This window comes from Macrosteles quadrilineatus, unplaced genomic scaffold (assembly GCF_028750875.1).
Source record: "Macrosteles quadrilineatus isolate MER2022 unplaced genomic scaffold, UCM_ALF_1.0 Scaffold_5__1_contigs__length_97177068, whole genome shotgun sequence".
Taxonomy (NCBI): domain Eukaryota; kingdom Metazoa; phylum Arthropoda; class Insecta; order Hemiptera; family Cicadellidae; genus Macrosteles; species Macrosteles quadrilineatus.
Genome location: NW_026542598.1, coordinates 59,445,949 through 59,470,994, shown reverse-complemented (window position 1 = coordinate 59,470,994; position 25,046 = coordinate 59,445,949). Strand labels below are relative to the sequence as shown.

The following is a 25,046-nucleotide window of genomic DNA, read 5'->3' as shown; positions in this document are numbered from 1 at the left end:
TTTGAAACCTCTATCTTAATTGTTAAAATTTTTAGAATATTAGATGTAAGTTAATTTTATAAATCGTGCTTTTGTATGTATTTATTGTAAAATAAATGTTGAATATTTATTTCTCGACTTCTTGTACTTTCCTTGGTTGTATTCATTCAGTCAATGAATATTTTTAGCGACGCCACAGACTAAGCACTTACGGTACTCCTTTGTCAATGGTTACACTCCCCTCTGCTTAGAAACCAAATATAAATTTAACAGTTTGGCTTGTAGAATCAAACAAAAGTGGTTTATGTCCGGGTTTATGTCCATCCCCATTACTAGTTTATCCCTATTACTATCAATTGCATTACTTTGAGACATTGCCACCTAAGCTTATTTTAAGCTATAAATGAAAGCAAGATGACTGTATGATTCTGTTAGGTGCTCTTTTTAGCTTTGTTATTGACTTAGCCTCGTTTTCTTGATACGTGGTTTGTAAAGACTCCTTGTGACCTGAGTAGTGGCCCATATTGATATGGGTTGTGAGAACAGCTTGTCAGTGGAGGTGGTCCATTAAGGGCAGAAACGTTCTCGCACCCGCAGTCTGTAAACTCATGAAACATCAAAGACCTGTGGTTTGCTGAGTTCCGGGCTGGCTCGGTGCACTGTTCTTACCTGTTCAGTTTTTGAACCGAGCCCTAGGAATGCATTTGATAAAATTGTTTGGTTGAAGTGTACGGGAATAAAAACTGAGTGAAAGTAATGAAGCTAAGATAGAGTTTTTGGAGTTATATGAACTGGAACCTGTAATTTGGAATCCACTACACAAAGACCATAAAGACAGAAACAAAGTGTACGATGCATGAAAATGCATCCAACCGTGTTTCAGCATTGAATCTTGTCTAAAATGTTTAAATAAGAAAAGAGAAATCCTAATGGTGACCTAAAGGAAACTTTCTTAGAAGGTGAAGAAAACTAGTACTGGAGGTGCAACATTTATAGTGTACAAGCCCAAATAGTGTTCATACAAAAAAGTGGTTCTTCTTGCATATAGTATAAACACTCAGAGGTACTAAAGGAACTGAAGTTGAGGTAAAGTATTGTTTATTTATTATGGCTTGGCCTTTCTGTTTGAGCTCGTCGGTAGCTTTTGAAATATACAAGCCACCTCCACCGTGAGAACAGTCACGTTCGCAAATTCTCTGATCCGTTGACTGATCTAGGAGATCTGGGTTTTGCCCTAACACGCGCCATGAGAACGAGGCTTTGGGTAAACTATTCCTTTAGCCAAGAACATTTATACAAACCTAAGATCGAAGGACAGTACAAACCCACTTGTGAACAATCAAAAACCTGGGAGTTTTTCAAAAATTTAATTTTTTAAGACAGCAATCCATATTATGTACTTGGGTGCTTATTTTAGGGTGAATGAGAATAAAGGGTGAGTGTAGAATGAAGTGAGATGATCTGTGTGCCGTACTACCAGCTGTTTCATATTCAACATTATTTATTGTTGTACCAATGATCTGTAGTAGATTTAGATGTATGAACTTCTAAGACAACTAAATAATATGATCATAGTTTGACTTTAAAAAATTATTATTTTATACTTAATTTATAAAAAACTACCAACGATAATATGTCAAAGTATACATTTATTTTACTGTTGTATTAAATAGTAGTTAAGAAATAATTTGAGCAAAAATAATAATAAACAGTTGCTAGGCTGTTTTTATCCTGTTGAATTATTTTAACACTATTTATTGTAATTATTTTGACACTATTTATTGTACAATGTACATAAAAATGAATAAAGATATTTGAATTGAATTGAATTGAATGGTGACAAAAAAAGTCTATTGCAGTGCTGAATACAGCTTGTATATTTAATATACATTATTGTTTTAAGTAATTAAGCGAACAGTTAATTTTGCTGCCCTATAGGGATGTAAAAACCTGCCCGGTCCCAAAAATTATACGATGACAGCTGGCGTGGCCAGATGACAGCTGGCATGGCCAGCAAAACGTATAACTTTCAGCCACCAATTAAAAGTAGCCTATGTAAAAAAGCTAAACACATCATAGTGATCATAGTGTGGTGAAAAATAATTTGGTTTAATTTTGTTAACTTTTCTTAATCTTACAAAATGAAGCACACTGTCTCAAGATTGATGCACATAAACAAAGACAAATTGTTGCAAGTAATTTTGTAATATTTGTATGTTAACCCTTGTTACGTTATAGTTATTCGAGGATTTCAGTTTTAAGTCTTCTAACTACCGGTAAGGTAAATTTTCAGCTTAATTTTCCTATGTTATGTTCAATAAATCGTTTTTTTAATTGAGCCTTTTAATTTTGTATTATTACCTTTCAAGGTAGAAACCGCTCTAAAAAGAAACCAAAATTCATTAGCCTAAATATATTTTCAGTTTGTACAGGGTAAAAACTTAATTGTAAGCAAGTCTTTGAAATATTTATTAATTAAAAACTATTCAATTTTATAAATACAGGAATATTAGACTAGAGCAGCTATCGTGCTGCTTGTTCTATTGACTAGACAATTTATATTTTAGTATCACTTTGACTTATATCATAATGACTCATTCAAATGACTATTACTGTAGTTAATTTATAAAAAGATTTTGTACATTTGGCCTTTGTATCAATAACTATTTACACGAACAAAAAAACGTTAAATAAATCGTCTTAAACTAAAATTATAAAATGTAGATCACAATGAAAGTCCAAATCCTAAAAGCCTGAAAGTCTAAACTATAAAAACGGTAACTGACGTCTGTGCTTGAGTTAAGTAGAGCACAATTAATCTGGAATGATAGTTAACTAATCTTGTGTTACAAAATTTGATCCTTACACTATACCTATCTTTGGTTGGTTTTCAAAATATAAAAAAAACATGTGAAGAGCAATATAATGTTGAAATATTGTCTTTTTAGTTACTGTATAGTCCACTGTCAAATGTGCACCCGTGTGCTCCTTGATGAGGCAGGTGTGGGAGTAGTCTTAATCTCTTCGTTTGACCTTTGAGAAATACAATTTCGATGGTGGCACTCTTGGAAATGGTGCGTTTGAACGCTGTGGGTAAAAAACAAAATGGCCGCCATTTTAAATGTTTAAAGTCAAATTCCATGAAAACCAGCAATAAAAACAAAATTTTGCAACACATTATTTAAAGTCCTTTATATTACAAATCGAATGACACTTTATTTACGAAAATCGGATTATAAATAAAAAAGTTATGTAACTTTTATTATTAATAGTATTTATCAAAATGGCAGTCATATTAAAATCACAAAGTTAAATTACATAGAAACTAGTGACAAAAACCTTGTAAAAGTTGCATAACTTTTTTATTTATCATCCGATTTTCGCAAATTAAGTGTCGTTCGATTTTTAATAAAAAGGACTTTACATATTGTGTTTCTAAGTTTTGCTTTAATTGCTGGTTTTCATGGAATTTGACTTAAAAAATTTTTATGGCCGCCATTTTAAAATTCGATGTGCCTGATCAAAGATTTTTTTTGGAGAATGTTTACAGTTGTACACTTAAAGTTTATACCAAGTTTCATCAAAATATCTCCAAGGGCTTTTGAGTTATGAATTATTTTCAAAAAATACAAAATGGCGGATTACGGATAAACTAAGCCGAAATTGAAAAAATGTTATACAACATTTTCGACTTATTTTTGCACATAGAATCTGAATCTGCATAGCCCGCTACGCTTTACTGAAACACCCTTTATTACTTTTTGAAATATTCAACTCTCCTGGGACATTACATCCACCCTGATTAATTTTATTTATGAAAAATATAAAATTATGTTTTATGAAAGAATGGTTGATCCTACCTAAAAACTGTAATAATCTTTTTTGTGCAGATTTAAAATAGCTACATTTTGGTATCAACAATTCTTTCATAACTCTAACGGTTACTAATATAAGTAAGAAAACAAGTTTGCGACGGCGGCAATTTTGTTTTTTACCCACAGTGTTCAAACGCACCATTTCCAAGAGTGCCACCATCGAAATTGTATTTCTCCAAGGTCAAACGAAGAGATTAAACTACTTCCGCACCTGCCTCAAGGAGCACACGGGAGCCTGTATGTGTACATTTGACAGGGGACTAGTAGTTAAAATACCAACAGCTGTGTTTGTCTAGATAATTCATGGATCTAACCACAAATACTAGTCTACACGATTACTAAAAAAATACCTGGTATGGATCATAAACATCAACAAATGACGTTTTTGGCCCGAAAATAAACATTATTTAACATTGGTTAAATGGAACTGCTAAAACATATGTTCAATAGTCTAGTATTCGTGGATCTAACAGACAGAACCCTACATTTTTAGTATTGAATCAGCAGAAGAGACAGGTAGGTTTATTTTAAAGGCACAATGGTTTGAATTTGAACATATCCTTTCACCTCCAATTTTTATAGCTAGCTAACAATTTATTTTTAATTAAAAATTTGTTTTTAAAAGCTAGTATTCATAACTGTTTACTGATTGTTAAACATCTAATCCATAAAATAAAGACAAAGGAACGTGATGAAAGTTTAATCGAAAGTTGGGAAACTATTTCTATTCAGGTAATAAACCATTCTGAAATCAAACAAACGGATTGAAAATTTATAGTTCACAACACACTGAAATAGTAATGAACCTTTGAATGCCTACAGAATATGGGGCTTTTGCTACTTGATGCACACCACACACAACACACACACCACACACACACAAAGAACACTATCAGGCTCAGTGCACAGGATATAGAAGCAGCTCCATTGTCTGACAGAAGGTAGACATCTCGCTTGTTGAGGTCTTGAAGTCTGCGATAGTTGAAGTCCATTGGGTCATTGTCATGTCCAGGAATGTGGACTAGCTTGAAAATTTCCATCTGTAGAATATTGCACAAAATTGTATAGTACTGTTAAGATAGTTTATTACTATTTTGTTGTAGGATTTCAGACAGTTTCACTAACACTATACATCTGCCAAGTCATTCAAGTATCATTACAACTAAAGCAAAATACCAAAACATACCTAGAGACACAAGTTTAGAGAGTAATGTCATCACAAAACTGGTAAACTATGTTCAAAACGCTAATGTCCAAAGTTAAGTTATTTTTCACCTGAGGACGGGATCAGATACCAGATCCCGAAACGTTGTGTATTGTTTTTTACCATCGTGATGGGAAATGTCCGCAATAAACCTTTGAACAACATTAACTCACCATCACCAACAATGAACTTCAAACAAAGAATCTAAGGGATATAGAGAGGAAATAGCTAAAAACTACTTATTTCCAAAAAAAAGTATCAAACTGGCCATTGGTGACCTGCATGTTTATAGGATACACTAACAACCACATAGCTAAAAGATTCACCCAATTACACACAACACAAGAGACGTGCATCTAGCGGTGTCAGACAGAACATTCCTAACTTCCTGTAAGTCCTTGTACATAAAGGAGGTTTAGAAGGGGTTATGTTTATTTTTATACATATTTTTTTATATTTTTCCATTCATTGCAGAAAATATTTCCTGAGACTACTCAGGTGAAGTAATGATTGCTTTCAAATAATTTGCATGTTTCCCCATTAATCCTCTTTCTACTACTAATACATCATTTTTCAACCTATTTCTGAAATGAAGACCATATGGAGAATATGTAAGTTAGTATTCATCTAATAAAATTTTCAAGGTTAATTAATACCTGTTCTTTAGACACGGGCACTTTGGTCTCCATGATGGTCCAGGTGACAATCTCATCGCAAGGTGGGGTTGTTAGTGATTTAGAATACCTGTAGAAGCTGCTCCTGACCTCTGGCAGGAAGTCTAAAGGGTTGAAGTGAGAAGGGAGGCGGTCTTTCAACCCAGTTCGGCCAGCTATTCCTTTCATTACTTCTAGAAATGGATCCAAGGCCTCTGTTCCGTTCTCTGACTCCTAAAAAGTAATCTCAAGTTAAAAATGCAACAAGGATTTTTTTAAGTATAGTTTATGTCCTTCAACTTTGAGAAAAGTTTTATATATAAAATTCTCAGTTATTCATTCTCTATTTTCTGCATACTAAAATAGGATATATTACAATAACAAACCAAGATGGAAACTAGTAGTGGTAAAAACCAGAACTTTTGAAGCTTGAACGAAACCTAAACTTATTTCATTCATCCCCATAATATATGGGACCCAATATTTATAATAAGCGCCTTCAACAATGAAAGAAATGGGGGAAGCGGAGAGAGTGCCATTCTATCTTTTGCCGTGGGGGTTATAAACTGTCAAACCCCTCAGAACCAACCGGTCATTGATACCTGGTTTGCACTCAAACTGACCCTCGTCAACATTTTTAGGCAACTGGCACTCGGCCCTGCACTCAAGAAATTGATTGCATATAGAAATTTTTAAAAAGCACTTGAGATAATTTAAAACATAATCTTAAGATATGACTTCTGGAGAAGGCTTTTATTCATTGGAAGATTTCCTAACAAATGTATGATTATTTTTAAGTATTCGGTATGTTGGTTGTTTGATTGTTACAATAGATTTTAGTTTTAAAACAAATGACCTGTGAAACATTGATCGTAATGATCTATAAAGATAAAAGAGGATGTTTGTATATACAGTATATATATTTGTTTGGCAGTGATAAACTCAGACACCGCTGAACCGATTTCCTCGAAACTTGGTACATACGTGTAAAATTTCATGGAATAGGTTTATACACCATCAATTTCGTGATCCGTCCAATCGGCTCCGCCCCAGTGGCTCTGGAGTCCCATGTTAACCTTATGAGAAATGGCATTAATGAATCTTCACAGCTGTTTCAATTAAACAAGTTGGTTCTGTTCTATGATGTTCAATAGCATCAAAGTTACAAGGATTACCAACAGGGTGCAGCACTATTATTTCTTTTACATTTATGACAACAGCTAATTTGCAACCAAAAGATGAGTGAGCGTAGCGAACGAACTTCAACCTGGAGGCGAGTTAGTGTAGCGAACGAGCTAACCTGAAGGCAAGTGATCGCAGCGAACGAGCTCCAACCTAAAGGTGAGTGAGCGTAGCGAACGAACTTCAACCAGGATGTGATTGAGCCATGCGAACGAACTTCAACCAGGATGTGATAGAGCCATGCGAACGAGATCATTTTGAAAATTAAGAAGTTAAACGGGGCAAAGCCCGCCGGTTACAGCTAGTAATACATAAATAATTAAATCCTTATATATGGAATACGTGAAGGCGATTTCTACGAAACACTACTCCTCTGTTAATAATGGACGGATTCTTACTAACGATGTGTCAAAATTAAGTATTTTTTGCGTAGACGCCCCCTTTCACCAATTCCTTTAATAAAAGTCTTTGGGCTTTGCCCCACAGGCCATCCAAATCCTAATTTATCAAGAAAAATTTTGTTTACTTAAAAAGGCGAATAATTTGTCTTAAAACAGCTGTTCGTTTTTAGCGAATTTCCCTATAGGGAAGTAGCTATTACCGTAGGTCTCATGGTAAGACCTGGGCGCGGGACCGATTTACTTTTTTATTTTGATGTCCCCAGAGGCCAAAAACACTAATCGTTCAAATTCATATATATTTATATATGTGTCCGTTAGCGCGATAACTCGAGCAAAAATGATCCGATTTCGATGAAATTTGGTATGAACGTGTAAACCTACGTTTATTCGAACGAGTTCGCGAACCAGCATGATCGGACTAAAGGAACGGGTGTTTATGGGGGGTTTTATGGGGTAAAAATGGGGTTTTCCCATTTTTGACCCTAAAAATAAAAAATTTTGCAATTTCTTTTTAGACCGTAGAGCTTAAAAAAAGAAATAATTTAGTATATTGAAGGGGTCGCCGGAATTTTATCCCCCTGGAATTTTAGCCCCTGGGCAGAGCTGATGTCACTATGACGTAGTAACCTGAGTGGCCAAAAGTTTGTTCGCGGCCGGAATTTTACCCCCGCGGATTTGGAAGTCTAATGAAAATAGCCAGAGCGTGATTAATTAGATTAGCGATAAAAACCGGAATTTTACCCCCTGTCCATATAACTAGCGTTTAGACAACTGAAGATGTACGGGCCGGATTTTTACCCCCGGAATTTTACCCCCGGATTTTTACCCCCCGGAATTTTACCCCCGGATTTTTACCCCCCGGAATTTTACCCCCTGGCCGATTTTAGAAATTGAATGATTGATTTTCTTATTTATGTTTTTAATTAATTGTAAACATTTCATTATTTAGTAGCCTATCTTTATTAATTTTTTATTGTTGTTGTTGTACAGAAATGTTTGATACAATTATCACTCAGTTGATTGTTTATACCTCATATTAACCAACTGTTGGCTTCAAAGATCGAATGCTAATACTAGAATCTCTAAATTAAAATTCAAAACCTGTTCGATTAGTTAATGTTACAAATAAATTAATATAGGCTACTTCATAACAAAATGTTTACTATTAAATTAAAACAGAATGAAGATAATTAATCATTCTCACTAATTTATATATCTGGCCAGGGGGTAAAATTCCGGGGGTAAAATTCCAGGGGTAAAAATCCGGGGGGTAAAATTCCGGGGGTAAAAATCCGGGGGGGTAAAATTCCGGGGGTAAAAATCCGGGGGGTAAAATTCCGGGGGTAAAATCCGGGGGGTAAAATTCCAGGCCGTACACTCTAGGTTTTTATAATTTGATGTATTCTGATTAAATTCACAACCGTGAAAATATATGTTTAATTCCGCGTTTAATCCATCGAGCTGATGTCGCGAAACTCAAAAGTTCGCAGCCGGAATTTTACCCCCTGGTTTGTGACGTCACGTTTGCCCAGGGGGTAAAATTCCAGGGGGATAAAAATCAGCTACCCCTATTGAAGCGCTGTTGTATGCCTAACGGTCACGGAGAAAATTAAAAAATAGTGTAATTTAAAATTCCCGTGTTATTCTTATGGAGAAAATGAAAATTGTTGTAGTTTACTTGTTTATGGATATATATTGATAAAATTTGGCAAATTTATTTATTTCATCCTATACTATTGACGTATAGTCAAAAAACACTTTTTACCTTCCCCGTAGCAGCAAACCTAAGCACTCGTTAAATCTAATGTTATTTAAATAGGGAATAAAAATATGTCTTATTTATGGAAATACTAGCAGAGTACCCGTCCTTCGTACGGGGTTGGCGTATAAGTGTAAAATGCTAATTGAAGTTATACTCTAACTTAGCGTTTGCAATGGGGGAGGACACAGTTAGATAAAATTAGCTTCTTTAAATATACGGTATACTTAGTATTACACATCTACCATATTAATAATGTTCTAACTCTCCACCTAAACAATAGAGAAAAATAAATTATTAAAAATTTAAACAATCCTACTTTGACAGTTCTCATTGCCTATCACAGTTTTTTGTGGCTGGTTAGTTCAAATTATCTGTTTATATAAATGCAAAACAATAATAGTGCTGCACCCTGTTGGTAAATCTTATAACTTTTTAATACTTTTGCATATCATAGAACCAACTTTTTTAGTTGAAACAGCTGACTAAATACTTTCAATTCCCTTTAAATATGAACACTCATAAGGTTAACATGGGGAACTACAGAACCACTGGGGCGGAGCCCGAAACGATTTTTGAGATAAGAATATGTCTATATGTTAATCGGGAATATGATCTATCATCATGCCAAATTTCAGCCCAATCCGTCCAGTGGTTAATGCGTGATTGAACTTCAAACAAACAAACAAACAAACAAACACACAAACTTTCACATTTATAATATTAGTAAGATTTGAGCAAAAATGTAATAAGACGAGTTGAAATTCGCTTAGTCTGCAGGTTTGCTGCGGCGGGGATATTTTTTTCCTAGGACGCTTAGGCACGAGCCTGGGATTGTTTTTCACATTACTTCAGACTATAGACCTAGGGGTTGCGGCATTATCAATAAGTTAAAATCCATTGGTGACTTGGCGGGTATCGAACCAAGGACCTCAAAGACTAAAGTACCGCGCTCTAACCACTACGCCAGCTCGCTCCCCAGCTGTTTATAGTAAACACATCATACACAAAGAGAGTTTCTTTTTCAGAGTGAGTCTGTTTTCAGTTTCAATTACTGTAGTGGAGTGATTAATTAGATTATTTTGACTCTTAAGTCATCGGAAATTATGACTGTTATTTGTTTTGAAATAACGCCTGTAATACTTTGCAATTTCTCAAATTCGAGCAACAGGTGCACTAATAAAAATAAATAATCTGAATAAGTGACTATACCTGAACTTGAAACCTAAAATACATAATTTTTCTCAAACAGTTAATTACTGCTACAGAACTCTTACCCCTATCAAAAACACAAATTTAATTAGATTTATACTTACTACATACACTAAAAAAAATTATGATGTTTTCATAAATGTCATAAATTTTATGATAAACAAAAACACTGAAGCCTGTGTTTAAAAGAAGTTACTTTGGGCCCTTCTGATGAAATATACCACTATCCAACTACTATTGTTATAATGATTATCACAATAAAACAAATTAACTACACAAATAATTGGATGTTAAAATATCTGGGCAAGCCAGTGAAATTTTTGTTCCTGCCATTGGTGTAAAACTGAGATACATGGAGTTTAACTGGATTTTCTGTCAACGCATACATTTAACCAGAAATTTTGTTTCAAACTAATGCGTGTAAATATTAAAAGATGGGGACGCCACCTATGCGTATTCTAACCCAAATATGAGTGTAGAATGTTGTGTGATAATCTGTGTAGCTTTACTGACTAAGATTGGCTGTTTTATCAGCCAGGATCATTTATTTGAAGCCCAATGATCAGAGGCAGCTGGGTCCAGTTTCAAACCATCAATGACATAGGTACTGACTTTTTTCAGGATCGAACCGGTGACCTTTTGATTGTTAGGCGAGCTCTTAACCACTCAGCTACCCAGCCTACTTGCTAGCATAATAACCAAGCTGACGTTAACACTTTGTATGAGTAGCCTATTACAAGAAGAAACAAACCTCAAACAAAACCCCAACAACAGCTAGGGCGTCTTGTGGATGATGGTGTATTGCCTCACTGAAACTTGAGTACAGTACTTGCTGTTGTAATGGACGAGATGTAACTCCAGAGGGAACCTACCAGAGCAACAGTTAGATCACTTGGTTTATTTTGTCAAGACCTGTTCACTCACAGCTAATACCCAACAGATTGAGGGATTTTCAGAACTCCACTCATCCTTCTGACTCGCTCAGCAAGCCACTTGGTGACAAATAAAATCACTATAAAACTTATATAAAAATAGTAAAATCTACTGAAGCTGCAACAAATGAAACAAATTTAGGAGATTTTTTCATAGAATTATAGTAGTTAACACAACGATATATTATTATATCAATATTATATATCTGCGCTTGTTTTTTGCCTGAAAATAGCCACTTTTGAGGCAAGTAATGAAATTCTTTACATTGTTACTTTATATTGTATCTAAACTGACCTGTCTCCATTTACAGTGTGTTCCGAGTCCCAATGGAAGTTCATTTCATGTAGGACGTAAAGTCCTCGCAACATTCCTCCAGTCACCCCTGAGTCACAATGGTCCTCATCAAAATGAATGGCAACTATCAACAGAAGCATTTGAAAGGAGATCAGCAAATTGAAGAGCAACTGTCATAAATCACACTGAATTGGCTCTCACAAAACTACTACAGACTAGTCACAGAACGAAACTAAGTGGCTGAAGATGTAAAGAGAGTGAAATTAAGCTATTGTTGTTCAGAATGAAACCATAGATAAAAGATAATCCCTTAGTAGATTTCTCATCACTATGGAACAGCTGAAGCCAATTTTATTGTGAGTTCTGTCCAGTGCACTGTAGAACTTGTGTTTTGTTTACGGTTTTTTCCTGTTATTTCAGTAATTTAAAGCCTCATTTAACCAAATAAAACTATATAATCATAAGCAATAACTCTTACCCTAGTTATAAAACCAAACAATAAAGCACAAATCATAAAAAAAACCTAAAATAATAAAAACTAAATTTCGCCGACACTAAGGCCCAGTGTCACTGGATGTGGGGAAATTTTTATTCAAAATTTTATAACAACAGATCACAGAGTGAAACTGAAGTAGTTGCCGATGTTAACAGAAACCAGGTCACAGAATGAAATATTGTTATACTATATAACTTGTTAAAAACTGATCCGGGTGAAACTATGGTTGTAAACATAAACAATACTGCTTACTACTTTCTTACTAAATGGCGACCATACTAATGAAGGCATTTCAAGTCAAAAGTATGAATCGAGTAATAGTTTACAGAGTGAAACTATAAATGAAGACCAATTATAACATGCTACAATCCTTTACTCGTATGGTCACCATTATATGATATTAGTCAGTTACAAAAGCGCTATACATCTCACCCTGTATTAATTCAGCTTAAAATAGTAATGGCAAACGATGTGGGTTGGATGTGAGAAGCTTGAGTTGTGACCAACATCAGCTGTTCCTAAGCTATTTCCATAAAACTATTATTAAAATATCAATGGTTATGGACATCAGGGTTTCAGTTTCAAACTGAAGGATTAAACCAACAAACATGTAATTATTAGGTTAGGTGAGCACTTTGGCAAATCTTATATCTAGACATTCCATCCCCATGTTCAATTTGTAGCCAGATTTGTTATCGAAATCTTCGTAGTTTATGTGAGTCACCTACAAATTGCGCTGATCTAAATTGCTAAATTTTGTCAAAACCTGGTCAGCAATAAAAAATAAGGTTTTAAAATGGAATTTTAGTCACTAGCGCATTCTGTGACTAGCTCACACAACTACTTTCTTTTTTAATAAAAAAAAATTAGCTACAGCTGGTCCGGGAAGTCTACTTCTGAATCCAGTAGTCAATGCTTATATATTTAAAAAAAATTGTTTTACTTTTCCAAGTTCGTATATTTTGTTCATCTACCCGACCAATTTTCATGATTGAGTTCTAAATTGAAGGTATGTACACACAGATTTCACATCAAGCATCGGCATAAATTTATCTGCAGTCCTACTCAGCTTATAAGTAAATTAAATGTGCTCCCTATGTATTTCTTATGGGAGTTAAATTTGTGTTTTCTTTTCCGAGTTTGTTTGGGTCTATTAACCCACCGATTTTCATTATTGAGGTCTCAGATTTTCATTATTGAGGTCTCAAATTGAAGGTATGCACACACAGATTTCACATCAAGCATCGGCATATATTTATCTACAGTCCCACTCACTCGGCTTTATACGTAAAAGAAATTTGCTCCCCATGTATTTCTTATGAGAGTAAAATTTGGTTTTTCTTTTCCAAGATCGCTCTTCTACCCGACAGATTTTCATGATCGAGATCTCAAATTGAAGGTATGCATTATGCACGCACAGATTTTGAAAAAAATGAGTATCTTGATTCACAGAACACGTAAAGAACCATTGTCGGAAACTCGGCCGGTTTTGACAAAAATCCTCCAAGGAAAGTTTTATTTAAATCGTCTGTTTATGAATGTTATGTGTGATTGACCTGTGTTAATTAAGTAAATATTTCATATTGTCTGTGTTTTATATGTAAGTTAGTATTGCCAATCTGTCATTTTTCTTATTTGGCTGTGCATGTATTCTTTGCAAATCCTGTTCTAGTTGGTCCGTTAAAGTTTTTATGTCACATGTTCTCACACCCAGAGAAAAAAATATGTATATTATTTATTAAATTAATCATATTGTCAAGTTTGTTGTAGAAATTATTAGAGGTTTAAATATATATTAAATTGAATTTATAAAGCCAATTAAATTGAAATCAATAATTATCTGTGTTAAAAGATCAATTTTTTATTTCTATGTTAAAGGTCAATTTCTGTAATTACAGCTGAAATTATTGTATTACATTTAATATATTGAGTTATTGGTTAATCAAAAAATCAGTTCCATTGCGACTGGTTGATTGTGTTTTTATAGGAGAGATTCAGAGGCAAACGTCGCATTGTCCACGATTGAAGGCTAGGAGGAACTTTAAAGATCACAAGGATAAACTCCCATTAGAGTCAAATTGTTAATTTCAAATAAACAGTCTACCAAAGATCTGACTCAGTAGTCGATCGGCCCATTTTTGTATTGAACATCGCAGTGGTACTGCAGTATAGTCCACTGGCAAACAAGTCCCTATTGCAATAATATACAACCGGCCAGCTGTATAAAATATACTTGGAGGGTCTGGTGATCTCAAAATTAAATTAATAAATTGGTTTTCTCTATTTTTCCCGGAACAGTGCATATTATTGGGGTTGATAGGATTGAATCAAATTATATCACAATCATATCCTCCACTTGGAAATAGACTGTATTTCTCTGACTATATTCGATTAAGTTTTGTATCATCCATTCCCTGCTGATTGTGTGAATTGTAAATTTAATTAATAGCTCAAAACACATTCTTTTTTCAAATATCATCTTTTATTCTCCGCCAGTTTGATCCTAGGATATTATTTTTTTTCAAGATCGACACATTTTTAAGAAACGGCTTAACCGATTATCTATATATATATAAAAGGCAAAGCCCTCACTTACTCACTCATCACTAATTCTCCCACTTCACATTTACCTAGGAGGCTGAAATTTGGTACACTGATTCTTTAGGCATTAAATAGGAAAACTAAGCTATTTTTATTCTGATCGGACTCTCGGGCTCCGCCCCAGTGGCTTTGGAGTTTCCCACGTTAACCTTATGAGTACTCATATTTAAATGGAATTAATGAATATTAACAGCTGTTTCAATTAAACAAGTTGGTTCTGTTCTATGATGTGCAATAGCATTTAAGTTACAAGGATTACCAACAGGGTGCAGCACTATTTTTTTTTATTTATGACTACAGCTAATTTGCAACCAAAAGGTGAGTGAGCGTAGCGAACGAACTTCAACCTGGAGGCGAGTTAGCGTAGCAAACGAGCTAACCTGAAGGCAAGTGAGCGCAGCGAACGAGCTCCAACCTAGAGGTGAGTGAGCGTAGCGAACGAACTTCAACCAGGACGTGATTGAGCCATGCGAACGAGCTCACTTATGAAGTAAAACAGGGCAAAGCCCGTGGGTACAGCTAGTACTATTATATATTCAACTTGATTTAACTTTGCATTTTATTTGACTATCCAAATATCAACAAAAGGTAATATAAATATGTCAGTAAAATCAGGCAATATTGAACAATTTATTATCAATCCAACATTAAATAAACAGTTTATTATTATTTATCAAATTCAGAGTGCCACATCACTAGTAAATTGTAAGAAGATTAGCATATTAGAAATAAGTTCAACAAGGTGATTGGAGGAGGACAGTTGACAGATCTGTCCGATCCCACTTTGTATTTGCAGATATATATATATATATACATTACATAGTAAAAAACACAAAACATAGTATCTGAAATTTACCACTGTGAAATGGTCCTGTTCAGTTAGCCGTACTAAATTAAGTTTGTCACATTAACGTAAAAGGATCATTATTTGACAATGTCACATGAACTATAAACCTTTATTTTTTTTACAAACCTTATGTCACCAAATGGTGAAGCAAAACATTACCCTATTTTTAGTGTCTATTGAATGTCGTGGTAATATATTGAAAATGTCCTCCGATAGTTTTGCTCATGATCATCTTTGAGAAAAACCTAAAATTATGAATTGCATCCATTGCTCAAGAGTAAATCTTACAAACACTTACTGGTATGGCCGTTGTTTTCTAGGGTCCCATTAAGGCTTTTGAAGTTGAAAAACTCTAGAGGCTCAACCACAAAGCGCTCAGCTCTTTCTGCGACTAAGGCTATAGGCGACTGTCTGGTGCCATCAATACATAATCCTGGCCACCCTGTACACACACAGTGTTATCATTTAATTGGTAAAACAAAAGTAAACAATTAGATATACTTGATAAACAGTAACAAAAACTGAACCGAAACATTAAGCCATTTTGCCTTAAACAAACATGTTGGTGTTTATATACACCATGTACTTGTACCCATATACAAGTTCGAGGCTTTGAAAAATACAATTATCTTGTAAATGTAACAATTTGACGCTTGCAAGACAAAGGGGCATAAGTACATATGATGAGCCTATGTACCAACACCCCTTTGTTTTGTGCGGGGCCAATTATTACCTATGTAGGAGTAATTTTAATTTTTTCAATTTAAAAAAAAATATCATTTATTGCTTATCCAAAAACATACACAACATGTTTCCTTCCATGTTATCCTTATGAAGAGCACACTAATTATTGTTGTATATTACTATATAGGCCTATCATAATCCTCACAAGATTTAATAGTATATTTAGTACCTAGGGCCGAAAACAAGGTTTTGCTGGCTCGAGATAGTTTTTAGCAAAATGTAACTTTCAGCCACCAACTAACGTATGTAATACAGCCAAAAACATCATAGTGTGGAGAAAAATATTTATTTTGTTCATGATAGGTTTTTACAATACACAAATTTGTGTGTTTCTCACAGCAGCGAACCTTATTCACCATATATTCCTTTTACTCATATGTTTGGCATGTGTCCTAAGTAACAATTATTTTTTTTTTAATTTGCTTGCTGGATTAACAAAGCAAATGGAAACTTGCTTGGTATCTAGGTTTGGTGCAACAATGCAGTTTTTACAATACCATGGAATGTTGTTAGTAAGATCCAAAGCTATGTGAATACAAACCAGCCACAGGGCTGAGTAAATAAATAACACACCCTTCACACTGTCAAGGGCCAACACATTACGTCACATCAACTTGACAACTTAACTTTGTTGTTTCATACCTTCAGGCTTGTCAGTAGGAGAGTGCTTCCAAGCATGACTTAGACCTGAAACAGAAATACATGATGGTTGATGACTCAAAAATCAAAAGTTTCTTTGGGTTTTTGTTAATAAGCTATTTTTGTTAATTAATTTCAACTGCCAAGGGTCTCGGCAATGTTTTGCTCTAACAAATCTGAAAATTCACTTGTAAAATGTAGAATGATTTATGTTACCAGTAGGATGATTTCATGCCCATTAGGATACTCAAGAGTCAAAACCCTGATTCAATATTCATACCATTTCTTTAGTGCTCTATGTCAGACATGTGTATCTCAATCTGCATAGATAAATTTTTTTATGTTACAATTTTTACTAGAGGTCGTCCAGTGGTCGAAAACTCGACCAAAAATTGTATGTTATGTACAGATTTCTGTATTTTCACCCCACACAGTAAATAAACATGTGATTGGAATTTCTTCCAATTGTTTTGATTTTCTGTTTATATTTCGATGTTATTTCGTCCCTAACATGGCAACCCATAAAGCCCGTGTTAATTTTTTTTTAGATTTTTTGTGCTTATTTTGAGCTTATTTGAATTTATAAAAGGATTCTAATAAAAAGGTTAAATACCTGTAGTACTGTCAGTGATCCTGGAATTTAGGTCAGCGACCCAGGTTTCGAACCTAAAGGTTCATTTTCAAGCAGGTACCATAGTTAAAACACATAATCCTCTTCATAACTGTGGAGAGTCGTTAATAACACATAATCACAGTTATGAAGAGGATTATGTGTTTTAACTATGGTACCTGCTTGAAAATGAACCTTTAGGTTCGAAACCTGGGTCGCTGACCTAAATTCCAGGATCACTGACAGTACTATAGGTATTTAACGTTTTTATTAGTAAATTACGTGATCCAGAGGCTAAACATGTTAAAAAAGGGATTCTGCACATCTACAGGAAAATATCTTTCCAACAATATCTTCATCTCTCCTTAGGGGCTAAACAATTTTTTTACTCCCTTGGGCCTAGAGAGTAAAAATAATGCTACTTTAGACCCACAACGCATACATTAAAACGGCTGCTTTTGCTGCCGAAAAAGTACTTTCGTTTCTAACTAGGTTCGTTAAAATATTACTATGAGACGGAAAGTAGCTATGTAGCTGATTGGTTAAAGTGCTCGAATAACAATCAAAGGTCGTCGGTTCGATCCTGAGAAAGGTCGGAAAATGAGCGAGGGTTAAAAAGACCCGTGTGGTGAACTATATTTTTCATCATATTTCATCATTATTATAAAAGACTAAGCTAGAAAACGAAATAATTTTTATGTAAAGATAACCTCTCAAAACGACTTCCAACTTGTTTTCAATTCTCCTAATGCAAATAAGCAGCTGTTTAGTAAGTGATTCAATCATTTCGTCTATTACGATTGTACATTGTACGATCAATACTCGACCAATGGACAACAATAGGAGAAGAGACCTTACCTGATAAATCAATCGATAAATAATTTAGATCGATATGATTGTCACAATCGAAATTTACAACTGTTTACAACAGCTGATTTTTACTCCCTAGAGACTAAAAATGATTTTTACTCCCTAAAGAGAAAACGTTTAGCTTTCTAACTTTACTATCATGCATCTTTAGCCCCGCAACGCATGCATTAAAACGGCTGTTTTTGCTGCAGTATGACGAAAATTAATATTTTATGTGTTGCCAAACTAGTGTTACATTATATTTTTATAATTTGTCGAGTCTTGTTAAAAAAAATGTAAATTCTGCATCGTCTTCATTAAGTTCTTGAATTGTGAGCAAAAAAGAGTTATAGGCTATTGTAAATGTAATTACTTGTTTTTACTAGCACTATTCAATTCACAGCATTGGAATATTACGAGGAGACACGTGCGAATATTGCTCAATAATATACTGTAGGCTAGTTCAAAACGCGTCTCCAAAGCATTACGAATAATGCAATACTTTTTTACCTAAGACTGGTTTTTGCCAGGCCATACATTGACATCACCTCATTCGCTGACTGAGAGGAACAATACTGAGAAACTAACGGTCAGGACACCACAGTACAGTGTCACCTCTTTGTATAAGCCTCACGAATATCAGTATGTATTTACAGAGCCCAATAATCTATGCTATGTGACATTAATATCGTCTTGGGGGATAGTAATTGTCAGGCTTGGGGATACAAATAGACGATTGAAAATTTTACAAAACTTGAAACCTGGGCTGAGGCAAATGACCTGCAGCTCATACACGATCATAAGCTCCATTGCTCCTTTAACAGCGGTAGGTGGAAGAGAGGTTATAGCCCTGACAACATCTTTGTGAGCAGCAGGATTGCCTCACAGTGTGAAAAGTCTGTAGGTGATCCGATTCCCCGAACTCAACACAGACCTATAGTATGCACCGTTAGTGCTGTTGTTAAACCTGAAGTTGTTCCTCTAAGACGCAGGTTTAATTTCTAAAAGTCCAACTGGACGGATTTTAGGAGATAATTGACAGAGAATCACCAATATCCCTCCACAACCTGATATGTATAAGTTATTCATGGAAAATAATACCAAATCTTATTAATTCCAGACCTAACTTTGAAACAAAAATATGACTAAACGTCATCATCATTAACGAATTTGCCTATTGGAAAGTAAACTATTACCGCAGTCCAAAAATATCAATACGGTATGCGAAAACTGCTCAACACTTTTGATTTCAAAGTCCCTAGAAGCCAAACCTCCAATTATAAATATTTCCTGATTCCTAAATAATCCAAACCACCATGCCACAGAGTTTCTGTAGTGTTTGTAAATATTAATTTTGTAAAAATTGTATATTGTAATTAAATTGACGCAATCTATCCGATGATGTCAGTCAAAGATGAAGACATTGTAGGCCTATTCAAGTAATCCTGAGTCCTAATGTTGTAACTATCAACTTATGTTTACTGTTAACTTTTTAAGAGGTTTATTAGTTAGATAGATATACAATATTTTGTAAATGAAATAGAAATACATTGTTTACATACATCTGCAAATATCATTGTAGAAATATCATTGAAGTTTCTTGCTTGCGTTTAAGCATGTCATTAATGCTGTGCAGAGGTACAGAAGGTCACATTTAGCACATATCTTACGAATATGTATGGTAAATAAAATTCACTATATCTAGCCTACACTTTTTAAGGAATAATATCATAAAAATACTATACTAACTGTAATTGAATCTGATAACTATTCAGTTCTTATGCGTTGTTTAGTGATTTACGTTTGAAAACTTAGAGTGGCGTAAAAAGTCACCCCTATTGTGAATTAAGCTACAGTGAACACCTTTACTTAAACATGTGAATTTATTGGTTTACAGTGGTTAAGTCGTGTTTAAGCAACTGGTTTAAAGAGACCGGTTTCATTTAAAAAATATGTTATCTAAATGAAAAAATTACTATATTCTACAAAACTTAATTTAACGTAAGTTGATTCCGTTGTAACTGACCTGCGATAAGTACAAGTTGAAACACCGACAGAATTGCTGGCAACTGACTGACCATCCCTCCCCTCCTCCGGAAACCTACCCCTTCACCCCCAAAACTCTAGACTTTTTCATCTCTTGTTGGATTGGGAAAATTAAAAATATCAAAATTATAATAAAGAAGCCACGTTAAGTTGAGCAATAAAAACAATGTAATAAAAAAGTAAACATAAAAAAAAATAGCATATGACAAATACGCACACACATGATAGAGACAGTTTAAGGAGAAAAGTCTTTAACATACTGCAACAAAGGGCCTTAACACGTTGCCTACCAGCCGTCACACCCCTCTTTGTGAGGACTCTTGTGTGACCTGGTAGTGAATATGTTAAAGCAACAAAGGGGTTTAACAAAGATCCCATAAAAGTCTCATTAAAAATGTAGTATTTAAAAATATTATTAATAATGCGGCTTAGAATCTTCTAGTCGAGTGGCAAAGGAAATACTTTTATTGCTGGACGGGTCAGGTGTCCTGAAGACGTCTTGAGGTCCACAACACGGACGATCCCATCCTTTCCAGGATGGATGCCCGTTATACGCGGGCAAGAGGCCAATTGAGTGGTGGAGAAGAATCGTGCACCAGAACTAGATCTCCTATCTTCAGGTTTTGAGAATTTTTACATTATTTTGAGCGTTGTTGAAGTGTATGAATGTATTCCAAGCTCTATCGTTTCCAAAGTCGTTGATAGAAAATCTGTACTAACTGCCAATGTTTAAGGCGATTTGTTGGCACATCCATGACGTGAGGCTCTGGAAAGGATGCCAGTGAAGTTCCAATGAGGAAGTGACCGGGAGTTAAGGTTGAAAGGTCAGCTGGATCGCTTGAGAGTGGAGTTAACGGCCTGGAATTGAGCATGGCTTCAACTTGAGTGGTGAGCGTGATGAATTCTAAAAGAATGAGAACTGTCAGCACCGACGAAATTCGTGCCACAATCACAATAAATGTCCACACAAAGTCTACTGCGGGAAACAAAGCGCGTTATAGCTGCTAAGAATCCATCGATGGTGAGATCTGTCACTACTTCGAGTTGGACAGCCTTGGTCACCATGCAAATGAAGATGCACAGATACACTTTTACGTGTTTCACAGAACGGAGATTTAAGTTTTTAATTGTGGAAGGGTCCACAGTAGTCGATTCCTGTAGAGAGAAATGGCCGAACAGGAGTGATTCGAGAGGAGGGTAGACCACCCATCAGCGGGGTGTTGTTGCGTGGTTTATTTCGGAAACATGTAACGCACTTGAATATACGTGAGCGAACAACGCTACATGCACAAACAATGCAGACGGATTGAACGATCAGAGCTTGAGTGAGTTGAGGTCCAGAGTGGAGATGTTTGACATGGAAATGGTCCACTAGCAGGTCAACAACATGATTCCTAGGTAGCAGCAATGGATGTCGAACATCAGAAGGTAGTGATGAATTTTGAGGCGACCACCAACGCGCAAAAGTCCATCAGAGTCAAGAAATGGTTTCAAACGTTGTAGTTGGGTGGAGCAGTCTTTGGAGGGACGAAATTTCATCTGCAAAGGTGGCTTGTTGAACATGATGGAAGATCTTGAGACGAGCTTTGGAAATTTCAGACAATAAGAGAGAATTTAGGGATGCCCTTGCTCTACGTTATGGGAAAACAAATGTAAAACTCCCTGCGAGGGATGCAGAAAGGAGTTCAGTGTAGAGCATGCTCTTATATGTTGGATTGGAGGAATTATAATAAAAAGACACAACAAAGTAAGAGACACAATAGGTAACATAATGGAACAAGCCTGGGGAAACTGCATTAAAGAGCCCTTGATAGCAGAATTCAGTCATCAAAACGAACCTGCCCTAAAAGCTAATTTATCTTGTAGAGGCGTATGGGAGAATCAGATGGAAGTATTGTTTGATGTTCGTGTCGTTGACACTGATGCTCCATCTTACGTCTCCATCCCTCATCAACAAGCTATAAAAAAGCAGAAGATGAAAAAAGAAAGTATACAAAAGCTTGCGAACAACTACATACATCATTTACTCCTCTTGTCACAAGTTAGTGTTGATGGAGTTTTTGGGAATGAATTCCAAATGTTTTTAAGAGTTATGGCTGAAACATAATCAGAAAAATGGAAAAACCCATACAGTTTGGTAATTAATTGGATACGATCAAGAACAATTTGTGCAGTTTTAAGGGCAACCAGTATGTGTCCGAGACGAAAGAGAAAGAAATTGCGTTCAGCGAGGGAATTTGAAGATGGAGCTAGGATTCCAATTTTTTTAGTCTAAAAATAATTGTTAAATTCTGATTGTACTGTTATTTTTTTATAAAAAATTCCATTGTAATTAAATATTTGTTGTGCTATTATAAATAAATCCATTGTGCACTTTACTCCCCCTGATGTAACATCAGGGGTCACACTATAATTTTATTTCAAAGTAAATCTTGAAGTTAGTAAAATAGATATTTGAAAACGGTGAAAATGTACCGGTAACCAGTCCAGTACAACCAATGTATAGTTTTAAACAGTGAAATTAAAATGAACAGTCAAAATGTGTTTATTTCTTAAATTATATTGATTAGTTTATGAACTGATTATATAAATTAATAAAAGAATTGATACCAGTAATCTGACATATACTTTCTCCTATTAGCTTGCCAACATAACTAACTCTTTATTATGGGTAATCGTACGTCAAGCTGTCGTCAAACTAATTGACTGTCATTTGACATGAAATGAACACGAAAACTACTGCCTACTGCTTTACTAAGCTGATTCGGATAGCGAAAATCAGTAGCACATCAAACAATAGCCTTTTCAATTACGTCAGGCGTTGGACACGCTTAGCTATTCGGTACAAAGAGGTGATTTCCTGCCCCGGGTGAGAAGGTCCGCGGCGCTCATAGGCGAGTGATTAATCTCAAATTTGGCGTGAGCGAGCCTCTGGCTGCCGTCCAGGCTTCTTTTGACCACCTCTATCTTAAATGTTACAAGCAATTGATAGGGGTTTTTATGACGAACGGTCAGAAGTTATCAGTAGATTTATATGTCATTGACTTTACTTTTGGTCTCATCTATGGACTATCTGTAGTGGATATTTTATTAAAATATGATGAACCACTCAGAGAGTGTGCTACAATCAAAATTATATTTTTGTCATTCGCTTTTGATACTATGGTGGTTGATGTTACCTAAAAAGATGGTATAGTTTACAAAGTGGTATTTAAATTTGATTTTAGTTTGGGCGTATTTGACAATAATTCCGTCGGCGGCTCAGTTCAGCTATATGTTTATGTTTATCCTAAAACTGACTACAGCTTAAATATGGCAAGTGGGAGTGGTATGTCATGTCTCATTGTATGAAATGTCAAATGCACTATCCAAAATCAAGCATAGGCTAGTAAGTTAGTCTATTCTTGTTTTACACGTGTTGGTTACAGAGATATACAACGCTAAACGTATTTCAGTGTACAACTAATAGACAAAATTTGAAAAATATTTTTGCTTCAAACAATTTTTTATTCGTAAGATTCAAATACCTTATAGGTATTTAATTCATTCGGCATTTTTGACATTATTTCCTGTTCTTGTTTAACACTTGACATACGATTCTATTGTGACTATTGCATCTAGCTTCACGTCGAGTTTATAGTGTATATCTAGTTTTACATCAGACCATTTAAGATTCAAACGTTACCATTCAAAATTACCATTGCGACACTTTTAGTTTTAACCTGAAAATGCTATTAAATTGAGACGAACGATAATTTAATTGAAAACTATGCCCAAATTACCACAAGAACTGTAACAATAATCACCAGTGTCGGTTTATTCACTGTCAGTGACATAATTCACTTTCTAGACTCAATTTGGTGTTAGATCAAAATCCCCAATTTCCAGCTGCATGCAATAATTTAGAGGGTAGAGAAACGCTTATCATTTTTACTAAATGTGAAAATAGAATAATAATTTAGAATTTAATTAATTTATTTTTTTTATTTAATTTAGAATAATAATTTATGTACAATATGTTAACAGCAGCCATGTCAAATCATCTGAGAAAGGCAATATAATACAGAAGATACATAGGTAAAGTAGGTTCAATTGTACATAATAACTTGATAATAGTTAGCAAACCAATAAATCTATCTATATATATAAAATCCAATGTATGTTTGTTTGTTTGTTTGTTTGTCCTTTATGGACTCCGAAACCGCTCGACAGATTGTAATGAAACTTTCAGGCATTATTAAGCATTATTCAAGGATGGTTTGTGTGAAGTTTGGTGCAGATCCGTCAAAAGGGCTCCGTCCCAGTGGCTCTGGAGTTTCCCATGTCAACCTTATGATTACTCATATTTAAATGGAATTAAAGAATCTTAACAGCTGGTTCAACTAAACAATTTGATTCTGCAATTCTTTTTGTCTATGGTGATGTTCATTAGCATTAAAAAGTTAATAGGTCTACCAACAGGGTGCAGCACTGTTTTTTTTTTTTTTTTTTTTTTTTTTTTTTTTTTTTTTTAATTTATGACAACAGTTGAGTGAGCGCGAACGAACTTCAACCTGAAGGCGAGTTAGCGTAGCGAACGAGCTAACCTGAAGGCGAGTGAGCACAGCGAACGGGCTCCAACCTAAAGGTGAGTAAGCGTAGCAAACGAACTCTAACCAGGACGTGATTGAGCCATGCGAACGAGCTCATCTTGAAAATGAACGAGCATTTGACATAAATCCA

The 25,046-nt window shown here is 35.0% G+C and overlaps 1 pseudogene; it reads right to left on the bottom strand.

Moving 5' to 3' along the window:
* Positions 1-4,596: 4,596 nt before the first annotated feature.
* LOC128995633 (carbonic anhydrase 7-like) lies at positions 4,597-19,088 on the bottom strand (annotated as a pseudogene).
* Positions 19,089-25,046: the final 5,958 nt, after the last annotated feature.